Source organism: Lissotriton helveticus, chromosome 1_1 (genome assembly GCF_964261635.1).
Source record: "Lissotriton helveticus chromosome 1_1, aLisHel1.1, whole genome shotgun sequence".
Taxonomy (NCBI): Eukaryota; Metazoa; Chordata; class Amphibia; order Caudata; family Salamandridae; genus Lissotriton; species Lissotriton helveticus.
Window position 1 is genome coordinate 360,149,402 of NC_136057.1, and position 17,003 is coordinate 360,166,404.

Below are 17,003 nucleotides of genomic sequence, written 5' to 3' on the forward strand. Positions count from 1 at the left end.
TACACTATGTCGGCCAGCTGGTAACTGTGAAGGTTAAATGAAGCAAAGGGACGACACACGGTGGAAGGGGGCGGGGAAGCCTGGACTCTTTGCCCTAGGTCCTATGTTTTACACAGGGACACCCGCTGCTGCAGGACAGCATTATTAATACAAATACAGCCTCGCCTATACATTCCTGACTGGGCAGGTAATGGAAGACTCGCCACTAGGTGGCGTCGTTTCAAGAAGCTGCCTCCAAACGTTACACCACGTTTTCTCTTTATTTTTCTTACCCTGAAGAGGATGCTCTTGCCGCCCGAGGTTGGCGGAAGCAGCACCTGGAACCCCGGATGGAAGACAGACTGGGTGCTTATTGGCTTACATGTGTACCTTGGGGGTCTGGTAATCTGGGTCCTTTTAGTGGACACTGCTATCCACATGACACCAAGTAAGGCCTGTACCTCTTCCCCCAGGGGTCCTGCCTTGTTGTTGCCTAGAGATTGGGACACGCATCCTTCTCATCTGTAACCACTCCCAGTCTATGGAACAGTTGAGCCGACACCTTCTACAGCCCTGTAGTACGTTCTGGTGAGTTCATGTGGGAAAGGGAAACCTACAGAGGGAAGAGAGAGGAAGAGATAAGCTCACAATGCTTCTTTGCTGCTGCTTAGTATGTGCCTGCTGTGTATGTGAGCAGTGCTTTAAATGGAAATAAATAAGTGCAGGTACCTACCAAATTGAGAAGTGGGCTAGGGGGCGGGGTTAGGGCAGTGGGGTTATGGGGGTGGAGCAATGGGGCAGTGCCACGGATAGTGCTAAGGGACCGGGCTAGAGGCACACGTTTAATTTGATTGAGATTTTAATGGTGTGCAGATGTGCCCACTGCAGACAACACTCACTCATACAAAAACACACACAGGGACATAGAAGCACTTGTGCATGAAGATAGGGTATTTAGTGCATGTGCACCCACAATAAACTGTGCTAAAAGCAACAATTACGTGGAACGAGCGAATGAACGTGGAGGGCTGGCCATTAATTTAAATCATTGATAAAACCTCATGACTGAATGCAACTATTCATTTAAGATTTTGTTTAATTGGCGCTTTTCAAAGGCACCAAGACAAAAGTTCACTAACATTTATTTTCTGTCATAAATATTTTACTTTTACTTTAATGTAAACCCCTTCTCTAAATTGTTTCCAGTGTAATAGTGCCTTGGGCCTCACAAGCATTGGGGAAGTGCAATAGAAATTAAACATACGTAACACAATATCACTAACTTTCGTGTTCAATTACATTTTAAAGGAAAGGTATGTATATAATTTCTCCTTGTTATAAGTTAAGCTCTAACAAGGTACAGCTGCAGTGTGTTTATTAATAGGGAGAGGGGCGAGATGCAAATTGGGGTTTTCATCTGTCCCCCACCAAGTCTTTTACGCCTTGTAAATGTGTTGAAGAGAGCTCGACCGCAGGGAGTACAAGAAGATATGTAAAAATAAAAACAGAGCTTCCTCCACTTTTCGAATGTGTTTGGATGGCCAACAAAGCACAATAGCCCAGTGTGCAGGTCTGCTGAAAGAATCCCTTGTGTCCAGGAGGGGGAGGGGGGGGAGTGGCATTGCTCAATTAGCAGATCGTAAAAGGAGATTAGCACTCGAGTGCTTCATAAAAATTGGACAGACTCCTCAGCTGTATGTCACGCTTCTATTTTTTAAATGCCAAATTGCACGGAGTTGGCTTGTTGCCCCAGGAGTACCAATACTCTCTTTGGACAAGAAGAAGTTCCGGTACTCAAGCGCAGAAACGTTAGTAAGTGCCGGTACTCAGTAACCTGTCAGTACCAGTCCACTTAAAGCATTGTATGTGAGACATGCTCAATATTCTTACTCACTCAGCTCTGACTGACAATACTGTATACAAAATGAGTATAAAAACTACCCTCGAGTACGGGTTAATGTTGTCTTTGTATTGTATACTTTCACCAATGTTAACAACTCAAAATATTAAAACATTTATATCCCTCACTAATATTTCTCAAGGTATCTTGTTGTATGAAAACCAAAGTAGGCGCCGCATGAACTTTGTGGACGAGCGAACAAATTAACAGGGAGAGCAGACCCAGAGCCGAGCCAAGGATCTAACTCGACTCTTACAGCCCATACACGAGCCCAGCCCTGAAAATATTTTCTATGTCAAACATTCCACAAATATCACATAAAATATGTAAATGTCTCTTCAAAGTTCATTTTTAAAAAATTTAAAATGTGGAATCTTTGACATTGACACGTCATATTGCATTACTGCAGTGAGAAATACTTATTAAAAGTGATACGTTTTCAACACGAACCATTAGTGAACTAAAAAAAGACCCATTTCTTGTAAACCTTAGTGGCCCAGAATATTGTAGAGAAACATTCTAGTCTGTTAAATCAAACTCAATAGTTTTTTGAACAACTGATATTCTGAACTGACGTAATTGCTTTCACATACGATAATGAAGATAACCATTTGCAATGAAATAGGTCTCGCATTTACGCAAGTTTAAGCTATTGGCATAGTAGGTGACAATCCCTTTTATTTATGTTTTAAAAACAAAAACAAAAATAAAAGGCATTGTTATTTGCAATGTCAATAGCTCAAACGCGCGTAAATGCGAGACCTATTGCATTGCAAATGCTGGTTAAATTAGTGAGTAGAAACGCTCCCTTTCGGCCCGCGTGGCAAATTAATTAAAAATATAAGCGGAGCCGCTAAAGTGAAAGCAGACCGCGCTGCAAATAAAAAATAAATAAATAGTGCTTAATATCGACTTTTGATGGAGACCGTGTAATGCCACAAGTAAAAGATACAGTCTTCATGGGAGGTAACAAATGGCGACAGGCCAGTAACAAGGAGGGACTAACAAGCCTCATCATCAGTCGGAAGTCAGCATTTACCAAGGACAATGACACCAGCCAATCAAAAATATGGACGGAGAGAAGGCGAGGCTTCCACAGCATACTCGACTACTGCATGCCTCGTAGAGCGAGTCGTGCATGTGCGCTGCTTCTAGGCTCGACCTAAAAACATGAGGCCCCTGAATGTATTTATTTTTTAGTTTCAAAGCTAGGCCTAGTGACAAACTGTGTAGAGGAAAAGTTGTGAGTCTCCTGGGCTGAACCTTCGCTGGAGCAGAACTATGACTTTTGTTTACATTGGGTCCTTTACCTCTTAAAATTTTAAACAAGTGGGAAATGATTGAACTTCTTCAAAGTAGCAGTAATGAACACGCATTTCCTTTTTTTAAATAAACTTTATTGGCATCTAAGAAAAAAAAAATAGCACAAGTACATGCCATTTGATGAGCATAGGTTATCTGCACTCCTTTACCACTGGAACGTCCTCCATTAACCTTTTTACATATTGGTTCACTTTTCAGGTTACAACTTTATATTTTGACAGTTTCACTGTTTAAATCCTGCCATTATCAATAGGCGTCAATCTTATTGCAAGATAATGCCCACATAACTCCGCAACTCCCCCTCTACCCCCCCCCTGTCGCTACTTCCCATCTCACCTGTATTGGAAGTAACACGCATTTCCATTGTCTGTAAATCAGGCAATTTGCACAATAACTTATGTGAATTAAAGAAGAAAAGAAAAAAATTTCAAATGTTTGACCTTCTTGTGGAACCCAGATCTACAAATAGCATATGCCTGGGGCTTTCAGACATATTAACACATCAATATAACCTACTCTGAATAAAAAAGCAAAAAAAAATCTCCCAATAAAAGATGCTTTTATTATGTAAAGACCTACTATTAAATCATGGACTTTGCCATCGGTATGTGTCTGATACATGTCAACACTCTCTCAATGGCTTGGTACATAACTCTTACGAGTACGACAAAACAATAAGGTCAAAAACACAAACGTGTTACAAAAAAACAGGAACGGTGAAATAAGGACATCATAAAAAATATGAACCCTTTGAAGCCATCCTTAATGTAAGTTTTTCACTTTGACGCCTCAGATTGTTCTTGTGGTGGGGGATTTGGAAATGCATTGCAACAGATATCTTGGTGTTCACTCTGGAAATCCAAGCATCAGGAAGTGAACAATTGACCACACAATAAAAATCCACCAGTCTCAAATTAGGCTCATTAGATGATAAGTGATTTTCTGAAGCTAAGGAAGTTGGGTTGATACCTCAGATGCCGTGGCATTTGATTCCAGAGACGGAAGGTAGCATGAGAGAAACTTCCGCCACCCCAAGACATTTTGTGAATTAATGGTACTGACATTTTTCTAGCTGTGGTTGAACAAAGCGATCTGTTAGGGGTGTACAAGGAGATTTTATTCTTAAGAAAATCAGGATCGGTGTGAATAAGCGTTTTGTATGCTATACAGAGTGCTTTGAAGGCAACTCTCTTTTTGATGGGTAGCCAGTGAATATTTTCCCTGGCCTTGGAGAATGGTTGAATTTCTTAATGTTTTTAAGAACCTGAACTGCAGTATTTGGCAGTTTCTGAAGTCTTATGAAGATGCCCTGCTGATCCCCAACATAAAAGGCATTACAATAATCTGACTTAGATAATGCAAAGGAGGTTACCACTGTTTTCTGCAAGTCAAGTGGGAAGGGAAGAATTATCCTCAATGTTTTTAAAACAAGGAAGTACGAAGAAGAGAGTTGGGTGGTCTGCTCTTTGATAGAGAGACTGTAGTAAAAAAAATCTCAAGTTCCTCGTTTTGGATACTGAGAATGGAAGAGAGCCGAGAGATGGTGGCCACTAGGTATTGTTCCAAAGGGAGGTATCCCAACTGAAGTGGAGCACCTCTGTCTTTTTGGAATTTAATTTCAGACAATGGGAGCTCATCCAGTTGACTATTGCACTCATGCACTTGTTTTCTTTTTCTTTTTCTTGTTGTACATTTCTTTATTGGCATTTAAGGAACTTACATCCAGCAATATAGACACATCTGATATCTGTATACAATTATTAAAATTTTCTCGAACAAATCGCAAGCACTTGTTACACAACAGTACAGTAGACATATATCTGCTCCACTACGCCACCTTGTATTTTTCAGCTAGGATAATCATATAGGAACCCAACTACCCAGAACCCACCCCACCCAACCATCCTCAAGTTATCAGCAAATTGTCAGGGTCACTTCCTCTCATACATTGTCCAAAGGTCTTTAGGTCTTGACACTCACTATATGGCTACCGGGGCGTCTAGTGGGGTATAATGCGTCAATGTCCGTCATGTGAGGAATTGCATATAGAGGATGCTAACGTCGGGGCTTGCAGGTCTTTTATATCCGCCAGCATGGTTGTCCATGCCCGCAGATCATCCTCCAATTTCTCATCCCGTCGCACTCTCTTCAATCTGACTTCTTCTTCCACCGCCCACTTACCTAAATCTTTTAACCACAGTTCAATCTTTGGAGGAGCAGTGCCCATCCATGATATAGCGATCCGTCGTTTGCACTCATGCACTTGTTAAATCGAGAGGTCACCTCTTTAATGTTGTTTTCATGGATACCACAATTTGGGTATTGTTATCGTAGGAGAAAGTGAAAAAGTTGTACGCTCTTATAAGTTCTAGAATAGGAGCCACATATATATTAAATAGTGTGGGGCTAAATGAAGACCCTTTCGGGACGCCACAGGGTAAGGTGAAGAGCTTGGAACTAAAATCTCCCATGTTGACTGTTTGCTCCCTGTCAGCAAAAAAGGAGCAGAGTAACTTAAAGGCAGAATTTTAAATACTTACCTCATTCAGCCAATGTTTCAATAACACGTGACTTGCCGTGTCAAATGGTGCGGATAGATCCAAAATGACCCCTGCAGCCTTGCCTCTCTTGTCCATTATGTCCCTAATCTCCTCTGATACTGCTACCAGTGCAGTTTCGAGGCTATGGGCTTTCCTAAAGCTAAACTGGCTCTAACTAGAATACCAGCTGAAGGGCAGAGATCTAAGGGAGTGGCAGCTGGGAGTGATGCAGCAGTCCCCTTGTTGAGGTTAAAGTGGTTGTAAACTGCCTCTATTTCTACAGAAATGATTTAGGTTACACTCAACACAAATAGAATCTTAAGGACCGAAGCTGTAGACATTCATAAATATATCTACAGATAAAGAGGTTATCACTACTCTCTATAATATGTAATGTGTAATGAGAATTGACAGTGAAGGCTACAAAGAGACAACCACACAGAATTGTCCCAGGATAGTTGGTATCCCATCAATACACAATCATGTGCCCAGTGTCATCATCTGGGGTCCCAAACAGTCTTCTGATGCCTCTCTTATCAATCAGAGACGGCAAAAAGAGGAACTGTATCCTTCCGTACAATTCTTTCAGAAGGAAAAGCAAAATAAGATTATGTTTGTAAAGAAAGGGAAGTATTTTTAGTGTCCAATATGCAGTGTGAATAAAAAAGTGCAAAAAGTGTTTTTAAAAAGGATAAACTACTGAGATAATATACTCTCTACAAGAAGTCCTACCAGTCTCTTGTAGGTTTCCTAATAAAATCAACGTGAAAGTGAAAAGAACCGTTCAAAATTATTCGCTGTTCATACAGTATAGGTCGACATGTTTCAGCCACTCGGGATTGCATAAAACAATCAAGAAAGCAAAATACATCCAGACACATAAAATAATCAATGCAAAAACAGAGTGTGAGTTAGAGCAATCTCAAGTTACAACTCCACTACATGTATGGACTGAACATGATTAAAAACAGGGTGAAACAATGTTGTTCATATTAAGTAAATATATGGTTCACGCAAGAAAGTCAGAGTAAAAACAGAGCACACTTAATAGGACCCCACATTACAGTGGCATAAAACAACAGGTCATGCTTGAATACAATACATTCAAATCCAACATACATATCGGACGTAAACCATACACAGTTAAAACAAGTAGACATAATGTGCAGAATAGACAAGTATAAAAATCACCCAAACTAATCAAGGTTGGGACAATATATTTTTATTCAATCTTCTTAAAATAATAATACTAAGGCAGCAACTCACAATAAAGTTCATTAAATTCGGAACCAGCTGGGCCACGAGGGCTGATAATCAATCTGTGCAAAATAGGCAGATATGTAAACCAACAAATCAATTTGGGGCCAACACAATATATACTTACAAAACTCACCGGGATGATGCTGGTAAAAAAAAAGGAAACAACAAATGGCTTAAAAAACAAAACATTAAAATCAAAACAATCTAGTCCAGCAGGCCACCAGGCAGTCATAAAAAATCTCGTACTGAAGATAAAGTGCATAATGAATAAGAGATCAGGCAGGACCTAAACCTATGTCAGACAATTTCCACAGCCTCAAAGATGAGACCAGGAAGCAAGTGACGACATTGGTCACATGAACATCCGAAGTAACTGGAGGTACACAAGAGGGGGCCGTACCTGATTCAGAGATTTCAGCAGCTATAATAACATTTTCCTATGAGGAAAATCATAAAAACCACAAAAAATAAGTATAGGATCCTGAGCAGAACAATTATCGCAAGGTCAGGGCATCAGCTTAACATCCTGAATACTGCGCTTTGGACCAGCCAACAACAGATGAAATTGGTTGAGCCTGAATCTAGTAAGAAGAAACCGGTGATGACAGTTGGACACATTAAGCAGATATGGTTCAGCAGCAGGCCCTGTTAGGATCAAAATATGTCCTTGCACCAAAGGCTTCACAACTTCTAGCCCCTCTCTCTGCTTTCCTCCACGACAGAAAGTTAATTCAGCTCCAGGTGATTTGTGCCGCAAGATATTACAGGGTGAGTCAAACAAGGCAGCTCTACCTAGCTTGACAAAGGTATCTTGTATGTTTGCCAACCATTTGATTGACCTCCACCCTTGGAGCTGCAAATGGTTCATGAGTATCTCCATGTTAAGAGGATTCTCGGGTCTCAGCAAAATCATGAGTCACCTGAACAGCAGATGCAGAGCAATAAGGTCCGTCAAATAAGGCAACCATCATTCTCATGGACCGTAACATCATGTGTTGAGGCTAGGACTGCCAAAAGACATCTGCTGAACCCATTCTCCTCCACTTGGAGCTCCCTGGAATCAATGTACCCCCACACGTCACTACTGAATGTAGCCACTGAGACCGATTTTGTCTGGTAGATCTTCGCGAGTGCTCCCAGTGGTTTGCTACAAATTCTAGAAGAAACTGAGAAAAACGCCAAAATAGACCAAGACAAGGCTAGTCGTTTTGATGTTTTCTAAGGGAGCCAGGTATATCGTTCATCAAAAACCACACCTAAGTAAGTATAGGTCTACACACTAGGTTCAGTCATTGATCGCAGGTGCCTAAACATTGGTGAAACCCATACTGGAGTTCTGAGAGAATGGAACCATCCTCTGCCCATTACATGCTCTCTCCAAAATAACCCTTCCCATCACCTTGACCCTATCAGAGAAAGAAGTCTATAACAGCTCAGTAAGTCTCTGAAACCCTTTTTTAAATACAGGCATAATAGTAGACCGAGACCAGGAAGACAGGAAACCAAAAAGGGCTGATACATTAAACAAACAAGGTAAAATCGGGGCCCAAAGCTCAGGTGACAATGTAATCAAGTCAGTTGGAGTCTGATTGGATTCACAAAGGTAAACTCAGACATGAAGTCTAAGTTTCGACCTGAAAGCTTAGGGCTCAATCCACAAAGGTAAACGTAGACCTGAAGTCTAAGTTTACCTTTGTGGATTGTGCCTTTAGACTTCAGGTCTAAATTTACCTTTGCCAATTGGGCCCTTAGACTTCAGGTCTAAACTTAGACTTCATGTCTAAGTTTACCTTTGTGGATCAGGCCCAAAGTGTTTATTGCACTCCTATTGGCTCCTTAGGGTTGTTACCTTATCTAACATGACTGTCCCATTAAAAGGTAATGACGACAGTGTGCAAGATGAAGACCCGTCAACCATGATGTGAAAGTATTGGCTAAGATTATTGCTCCTTGAGTGGGCAGAGATATGACTGGAAGTATTTTTTTAGAGCTTGCAGACAACGGTTTGTCCTTCATTACAATGGCTGCTGCATACAGCATAATGACATCTGAGCCTCTTTATGTCTTTACATCCCCATCAGCATTTATGACATGCAGAAGACACACCCACCCTTTCAGGCACAACAATGGATGTGCTGTTTGCTGCAGTCATGGCCTCTGGGTGGATGTCCAAAAAGCCTCCTACCAATATCCCCTCCTTCCTTAACAACCTACAGCCTCAGTTCACCCTCCCCAACTACTCCATAACCAGCTCCCCGGTCCCACGCCAGCTCTCCTCCAGTAGCAGCCCAGCAGTGCGCTACCACTATGCTGGCCAATAGATTAAAATGCTGATCTACATTGTGGCTTTAGGAGCAACAAAAACAGGTCTGGCCACTGGTACCCCACCTCCTTCCTTCACAGCAGCCAGTATGTGCACTATCAACTAGTAAATCTTGTACCACAGCACCGCACCCACAAACTAAGACCCCCCACAGCCTCAATCCAGTCTCCCTTCCCATTCCATCCCACATCCTCATTACACTCTTCCCTTTTGCACCCACCCTGTGGCATCTAGTACTATTGGGAAGAGGAGATATTCTGTGGGTGCATTTGTAGACATGTGTGCATGTTTACAAGTGTTGAGTAATTTAGTGTGGGCTGTGTGCAACGTGTGCCCATTTAAGTGCTGGATGACAGTGAGTGGTGTCAATGTATGCTTAGCTTTGTGAGTGCTGAGTGGAAGGTGAATCTAAATGAGTGTACGGTGAGTGGGGTGCCAATGTGACAACTGGGTAGCCAGTGTGTCCATGTGAGTGGAGGGTGAGCTGTCTGAGTAATGGGTGAGCAGAGTGCCATGTGAGTTCAGTGAGTGATGCACCTGTGTAAGTTTAGGGTGATGAGTGTGCTGGGGGGGGAGGGTGGGGGGGGGGAGGCGGGCACTTTATACATTTCTAAAATTCAATTCAATTAAATTGTATTCCTAGATGCTCTAACTAATTTACCATGTTATTGACGATTGGCAAGTAAAGTTTCAGGTGTAATTTAAACTAGGATTATTGTGATGCCAATAAGTAACTTGAGTTGACAAAATAAATCATCGGATGTTCAAAATGTTAGCTTGTTGAACATACCTAAAATCACTCTAGAGGCGTGCTAGTCACTGAAGGCCAGACCCAAATCCTGAGTCATTAAGATTTTTGTAACCTCGAGCCAAAAATGAGCCAAGTCTTCATGTGGCTCCTGCTGCCCAACCCCTTTTGTCAATCACCAAACTGCCTCTCTTATTCTAGTGGTTAAATTGTGTAACGTGAAACTAGGATACTTGGGATCAAACCGTTTACTTGATGACAAAATTGTGTGATCCTAGACAATTACCTTATTTCATTGTGCCTTCTTTTCCTTTGTCATCTCATTTGAGTGTACCTTGATGAACTTCAGTTTAGGATGTGTGCTCTACAAGAACCTCAAATATGTTTCAATAGATTTTAATGTTGCTCCATATGTTATTAAAACCTTAGTAGGGTTCATATAATAATGTCCTTGTATCTTTGTTCACTAACAGCATCATCATTGGAGACATTGATGTTTCTAGGTTTATGTTCAGAAACTGTGGGGTAGATTTGCTAAAATCCATGCAACACAGCACAGCAACCAAAGTTGAACTGCATTGGGTGACAGGGAAGAGCAAGACAGCACCATATCTTGTAAGTTAGCACTGATGCACATTCAGGCTGTCTAGCACCACCGACACATCTTTGCACGATAGTGCAAGGCCTGGTGTGTGATGTTTACCATACTTTTTGCACTGCAGGGTACCATTCTAGTTCAAAATACTATACCTAAGCAAACTTTTCCCACGTTGGCTGCATGCTGAACAGTGCAGCAGATGCAAAGTTGGAAATGTTTGGAGAAATAAAAAACATTTTCTTTCTTAATGCCCTGCCTCAAAGAGGCAGTATTTTCTTGCCACAAAACTCTCTCTACTATTGCTAGTAGATAGGGCTTTACATACAAACCATGAAAACATGGAACCCTCATGCACTTCCCTTGGGACATCCTCTTGACGCAAAGTAAAGTAAAGCAGATCAAAGCACTGCTTTGCATTACTTTCAGGCAACATTGCAGTGCAATGCAAGCTTTGTGCTCAAACGTAAATTCTAAATAAACATTTACAAACTCAGCGTGTAATGTTACTGAATCTGCTCTAAGACTTCTAATAAATATCACTTAATGCAGCAGTTCATTTTAGTGTCCTTAAGTGAAACACTTCCACATTAAAGAAATACACTTTTTGAATTTTGAAGAGTCTTTAGCACATTTTTACACGACGATTTACATATGATGTAGAGGCATTGTTTGTGTTATAGCGCATAGAGGCAAGCCCAATAATTTTTTGTGTTCTGGCTTGGCAGTCCCTATTAATTTTCTGCCTTCCTCACACACAGCAACCAACTACGGCAGAGGGTTTTAGGGCCTTGACTCTGATTTCCTTCACATACAACAGATCCATGGTACTCAAAGAACTGCCTGGGGGTCGCATGCAGCCCTCCAGACCTTCACACGGGGCGCCCAGCGGAATGACTGCACAGGACTGCTTTTTACTTCGAAAAGCACTAAACATTAAACATATGTTAAATAATCAGGAGGATAACTAAATGAAAAGAAAAAGAGAAAATAAGATGTCCTGCAAAACTTAATTTAGGAACACATTAATGTTTTAATACATCTTGCAATCAATGTGTAAACATGATAAAGTCTATTCAGAATTCAAATAGTATATTTCATGAACACACAGAAGTGTTACACCTTAGTACATCAAAATAGATAAGTGCATGCAGAAGCATTTTATTTAAAACTGATTGTTTAAAAACTGAGTGTAGAAATATGCAAGCTTTGGCACACTCTGACAGCAATGCCAATAGTGAACTAAGAGGCAAGTTAGTTGCTACTTGGATCCTTATGAGTGGTCAGGGTTGTTATTATACATTGACAACATTATGGTTTATTACATCAAACACAAGAGGTTTGTACAGCAAATATCCTGAACTCATGTATTTGAAGGTGCTCTTGTATCTCACAATGAAGAAAAAGGAGGGGAAAGCGAAATTAGCAATTGCCTAGGGTCAAACAATTGGATCAAGTGGGGAAGCCGGGATTGATCCTAGGTTTTCTGGTTTCACATTGTGCAATTCTATTTCATTTCAGTTCAGTAATCAAGCTACTTCCTTTTCTACATTTGCCTCTCCCCAGCTAGCACGTGTGGATGAAAGGGAAGAGGACTAGTTCTTGGGCAATAATTATTCTGTGTTGATTCAAAAGCAGTGGATAGGTAATGATTAACGTACCTCGTTATACAAGCATGTGGGGATTCTGATATCAGCCTGAGCGTAAACAAGGGGTACAGGGAGGCCCCAAGGAATCATTCCAAAGGCACGCAATAGTAATCATCATTTAACGCATTTCCCATTCTGAATCAACGTATATCCTAGCCACCCATCCCACGCATGGAGCACCTGCCTTAATGTCGTTAGTGAGACCCCCTTAAACAGTTCAAGATAAGCGGGAATCACTTGCAACATTTTGCAGCAGTGCAAATGAATCAAAACGGCAATCAGTGTGGCAATTATACATCATTAAAATTGACGAAAATAACTTAAAAGCTCAGAGCATTCTAGTGCTCATGTTCTTGTTCTGCTTTGTTGATTATAAACAAGTTATCTTAGAATAAACTGCTACATCTAAGTTATCAGTGTGCAGTGAGAACACTGGTGTATTGGGTAGCAGATAGGATCATTTAGCGTTCAGCTGTCCTTCAACCAATTCTAACAAATGTCACTTTTTCGAAAGTTTTGTGGCACATTTCTAAATGTTATTGGACGTTTTAAAATTGAGCGGAGGGTCTCACTTCTAGCTTCCCTTTTGCACTACCACTGTAAATAAAGCCTGTTTCTGCTTCCAAGCCTACTGCCCTGCAACTTAATAAAAACTGAATTTTCCATTGTACTAACCTTCAACAACAACTATCAGGTACTGTATTTTCATTGCAATTTTCTTCTGCAGTCATAATATAATTCAGTAGTCTACTTACCCTTTGTCCAATTTGCAGTTTCTTGAGGTTTTTAGACTCGATTGGTGGGCTAGGATCTTGCTGGCAGCAGTAATGGGCCATCGAGTGCTACCATTTAATCCTCCACAAATGCAAATTTTTGGATCCTGTTGTATTAAAAATAGACCCCCAACTTAGAAATTAATGGCGGCCCCTCTGTCACTGCTCTGTTTACAGCGACCGATAAATAAACTTCAGGGCTCGTGCAGAGTAATCACTTCAGCCCTCCTCCAATTGCTCAATCGCTCATGGACCTGCCTCTGTCCTGTTTTGAAATCCAACCTAAAGGTACGGTCAAATCAATGGCTCATTGGCATTCAGACTCTGCATGTTCTGTTTGCCTTAAACTAACAGTGACAAAAGCTACTGTAGGAATCAGGAACCCCTGCAACATAGTCTATTCTCCCTCCTGCACCCTCAGCTTGTCTTGTGACTGCTGGAAAAATGATCGTTGTTGTAACCGAATATGATATTGTCCCAGTTCTTTTATCTCATATTATAATCCATTAGGCAAATCATTATATATACATACACACACACCCACACATATAGCACAAACCCGCCTCAACTTCCACCAACTGTCAACAAGACTACGCTCCGCCTCCCTTTCACTTGCTCATACTCCCCGCACCTACCGAAGCAGTAGTGGAGGGCGCTCCTTCTCCCACATCACAGCAAAATCCTCACTTTCAGAATTCTGAATGGCCCTCAAGACCTGATTGTCCGAATACGCATCCGGGACCTGCAAACACGTGTTTACCCTACCGGGTGATTAGCTGTGCTTTATAAATCATTATTATATATATATATATATATATATATATATATATATATATATATATATATATATATATATATTTAATGCTGCAACCAGATAGGGTCCTTCCGGGGTCCTGCTCCCATTGTCGGGTGGCGCGTATTTCGGCGAACCCGTAAGCCGAAAAATTCAATGAATAATCCCAGTGTGCTGAAAGCACCACGCGCACGCGGTAGTAGAGATGCCCAAAGTTCTTTTTATTTCTCAATCAACGTTACGCGTTTCGACACCAAAGTGTGTCTTGTTCACACGTTACCCAAACTCGACATTTTTGCTTTTTTAAGTAAACACAGAGGTGAAGAAGTGTCATTAACAGAGAAGACGTACAACTATTTTAGTTAGACACGTGCATACTGTTAAACAGATCTGCCATTTTAAGCTAGTGTATTCATTAATACATTGCCTAGTCTTAAACATTGTTGTATATTCCTATTACTGTTGTGTCTACCATGGGACCAATAAATATGGTTGTCATTTAACACATGTAAAAAGGGGGATATGGACTACAGTATTAATAGACAAATATCCTGTGGTGTGAATATATGTCACAATTAATTCCCCATACACCGGCAGGTTCCTATTCTGTTCTAAGGTCTAGTGCCTGTATCTTGACATATCTGTATGTGTTATATACTTTATTGTTTCATATGGACTAGTGCCTATGAGGTCAATAACACAATCTGTGAAGCATTGAATTCTATTCATTGACAGTATGCACACATCACAGTTTAGATATGGATCATTCTCTGACTTGTCACGTCTATGTATATACATGTTCATGCAAAAAGGGTCTAAAAAAGGAAACATTTTTTTTAACACACTTTAAACCCGGACAATGTTCTATTCAAAACAGTGAGAAAAGTGAATAAAAGTGAATTTCTTATCTCAGTCAAGTGCAGTGATTTCCTATTGCGTCGAAGAAAAGGGTAGGGAAGATGTGAAGTGCATTCGAAAAAGTGATTTCTCCCTTCCTTTTCTCCTGGAAAAAACGATAAAATATGCATTAAAAAAATATACAAAAATTATATAAACATTCATTTAAGAAGCAATTCAGTACAGTTTAATCATTATAAATAGGATCTGATTAATCTTCATAGAGATGAGTTGCTAGTTCCTCGTCTAGGTTGTGGCCCCCAGGGAATATACTTTCTAACTCCATAATCCATTTGGATTCTTTCTTTCTGAGTGCTAGAGTGCGATTACCCCCTCTTTTGCCCACGTTTACTTGTTCCACTGCAAAATATCTTAACAAGGAGGACTTAGATTGATGGTGTTCATGAAAGTGTCTTGCAACTGGGTATCGTACATCCACGTTAGTTATGGCTCTTAGATGTTCTTGTGTGCGTTTTTTGGCCATACAGGTTGTGCTGCCTACATATTTCATGTTACACGGGCATTCAAGAACATAAATGACAAAGCTTGTGTTGCATGTGAGAAATTGTCTGATTTTGTGTGTTGCTCTTTGCCCCGGGATATCGACTTCTTTTACCATGTAGCTTGATTTACAGGCCACACAATGCCCACATGGATAGAATCCTTTCAGGCCCTGTACGTGTTGTTTTTTAGTGTCAGAGATATCACTTTTAACTAAGATGTCTCTGAGATTGCGGCCCCTTCTGTAGGTGATTAAAGGTCTTTCAGTGAGCTCAGGTCCTATTATATTATCCGATTGGAGAATATTCCAGTTGTCTACCAGGATTTTGCGGACCTTATCTGATCTTTGATGAAAAGTTGTTATAATCCTTGTTGATGTGGTATCACTTTCTTTATCTATTTTAGGGGTGAGTGTTTCAACTCTCTCTACATCTGCAACTTTGTCTACAGCTTTTCTCAACACCCATTCTGGATAGCCTCTATCCCGAAATCTGGACAACATGCATTCTTGTTCCTTTGCAAACCCCTCTTTATTGCTGCAATTTCTCTTGGCTCTAAGTAGTTCCCCATATGGGATGCTCCATTTCAGTGGGTCAGGGTGTGCACTCAAAGCGTGTAGAAGGCTGTTGCCAGCCGTATCTTTTCTGTGTAATCTGGAGATAAGTTTCCCTTCCACAACTTCTATCTCTGTATTTAGAAATTCAACATGATGTCTGCTCATAGTGTAGGTGAGGTGAATATTGTATGCGTTCCGGTTGAGTTTCTCAATAAAACTGGTCGCATCCTCTTCTGTGCCACACCACACTATGAACAGATCATCAATGTATCTTATCCATGTTTTTACCTTGGTAAATTCATCCTTCAACATTGCATCATTTCTCAATTCATCTTCCCATTTCCCAACAAACAGGTTCGCGAAGCTGGGTGCGAAGGCCGAACCCATAGCCGCGCCACGGGTCTGTTTGTAGATTGTTCCATCAAACATAAAAATATTGTTTTTAAGACATAGTTTCATCATATGTATCAACATGGCAGTATGCTCACGGAAGCCTATTTCTCTCTGTTTAAGGAAGTGGTAGCTAGTTCCATCCCCTGTGTGTGGTCTATGATAGTGTAGAGGGCGCTCACATCCATGGTGATTAGCAAGGCACCCTCTGACCATACGATGTTCTCTAGCAACTTGAGGAAATCAGTAGTGTCTCTAGTGTATGAAGGTAATTGGCAGACATGTTCTCTCAAAAAGTGATTAATATATTTCGAAAGGTTTTCATTTATGCTGCCTATGGAAGAGATAATAGGTCTCCCTGGAGGTACTCTCGAGTTCTTATGGACCTTTGGAAGAAGGTAAAAGATGGGGAGTTTTGGAAAGTCTTTTTTAAGATAACGGAACTCATGCCAGGAAAGTAATCCCTCATTGTGCCATTCTGTCAGTTGTTCCCATGTATCTAGGATACTTTTGTTGTATTCATCCATACTACTAGTACAATAAAAGTGGCCCCCTTCAAGTTGAGATAGGGCTTCCTTTATGTAAAGTTCTCTCCCCCACAAAACAATATTTCCTCCCTTGTCAGAAGGTCGTAGTATAATATTCTTATCATCTGCCAAGGAGAAGATAAAATCCATCTCTCCCTTGGTCATATTAGTGTCTCCTTTTCTCCATTTGGGACAGGTATGTTTTAATCTAGTAAGTTCTCTAGTTACTACCTCGTGAAAGGTATCAAT

The 17,003-nt window shown here is 40.8% G+C and overlaps 1 protein-coding gene across 1 annotated transcript in view; it reads right to left on the bottom strand.

The window, feature by feature from the left end:
- Nucleotides 1-13,262, bottom strand: part of LOC144808497 (adenosine deaminase 2-like) — a 405,785-nt gene extending 392,523 nt beyond the window's left edge. Inside the window, exon 1 of the mRNA XM_078673640.1 lies at nucleotides 13,073-13,262. The gene's annotated coding sequence lies outside the window, so the exon portion shown is untranslated. The remainder of the gene's footprint in view (nucleotides 1-13,072) is intronic.
- Nucleotides 13,263-17,003: the final 3,741 nt, after the last annotated feature.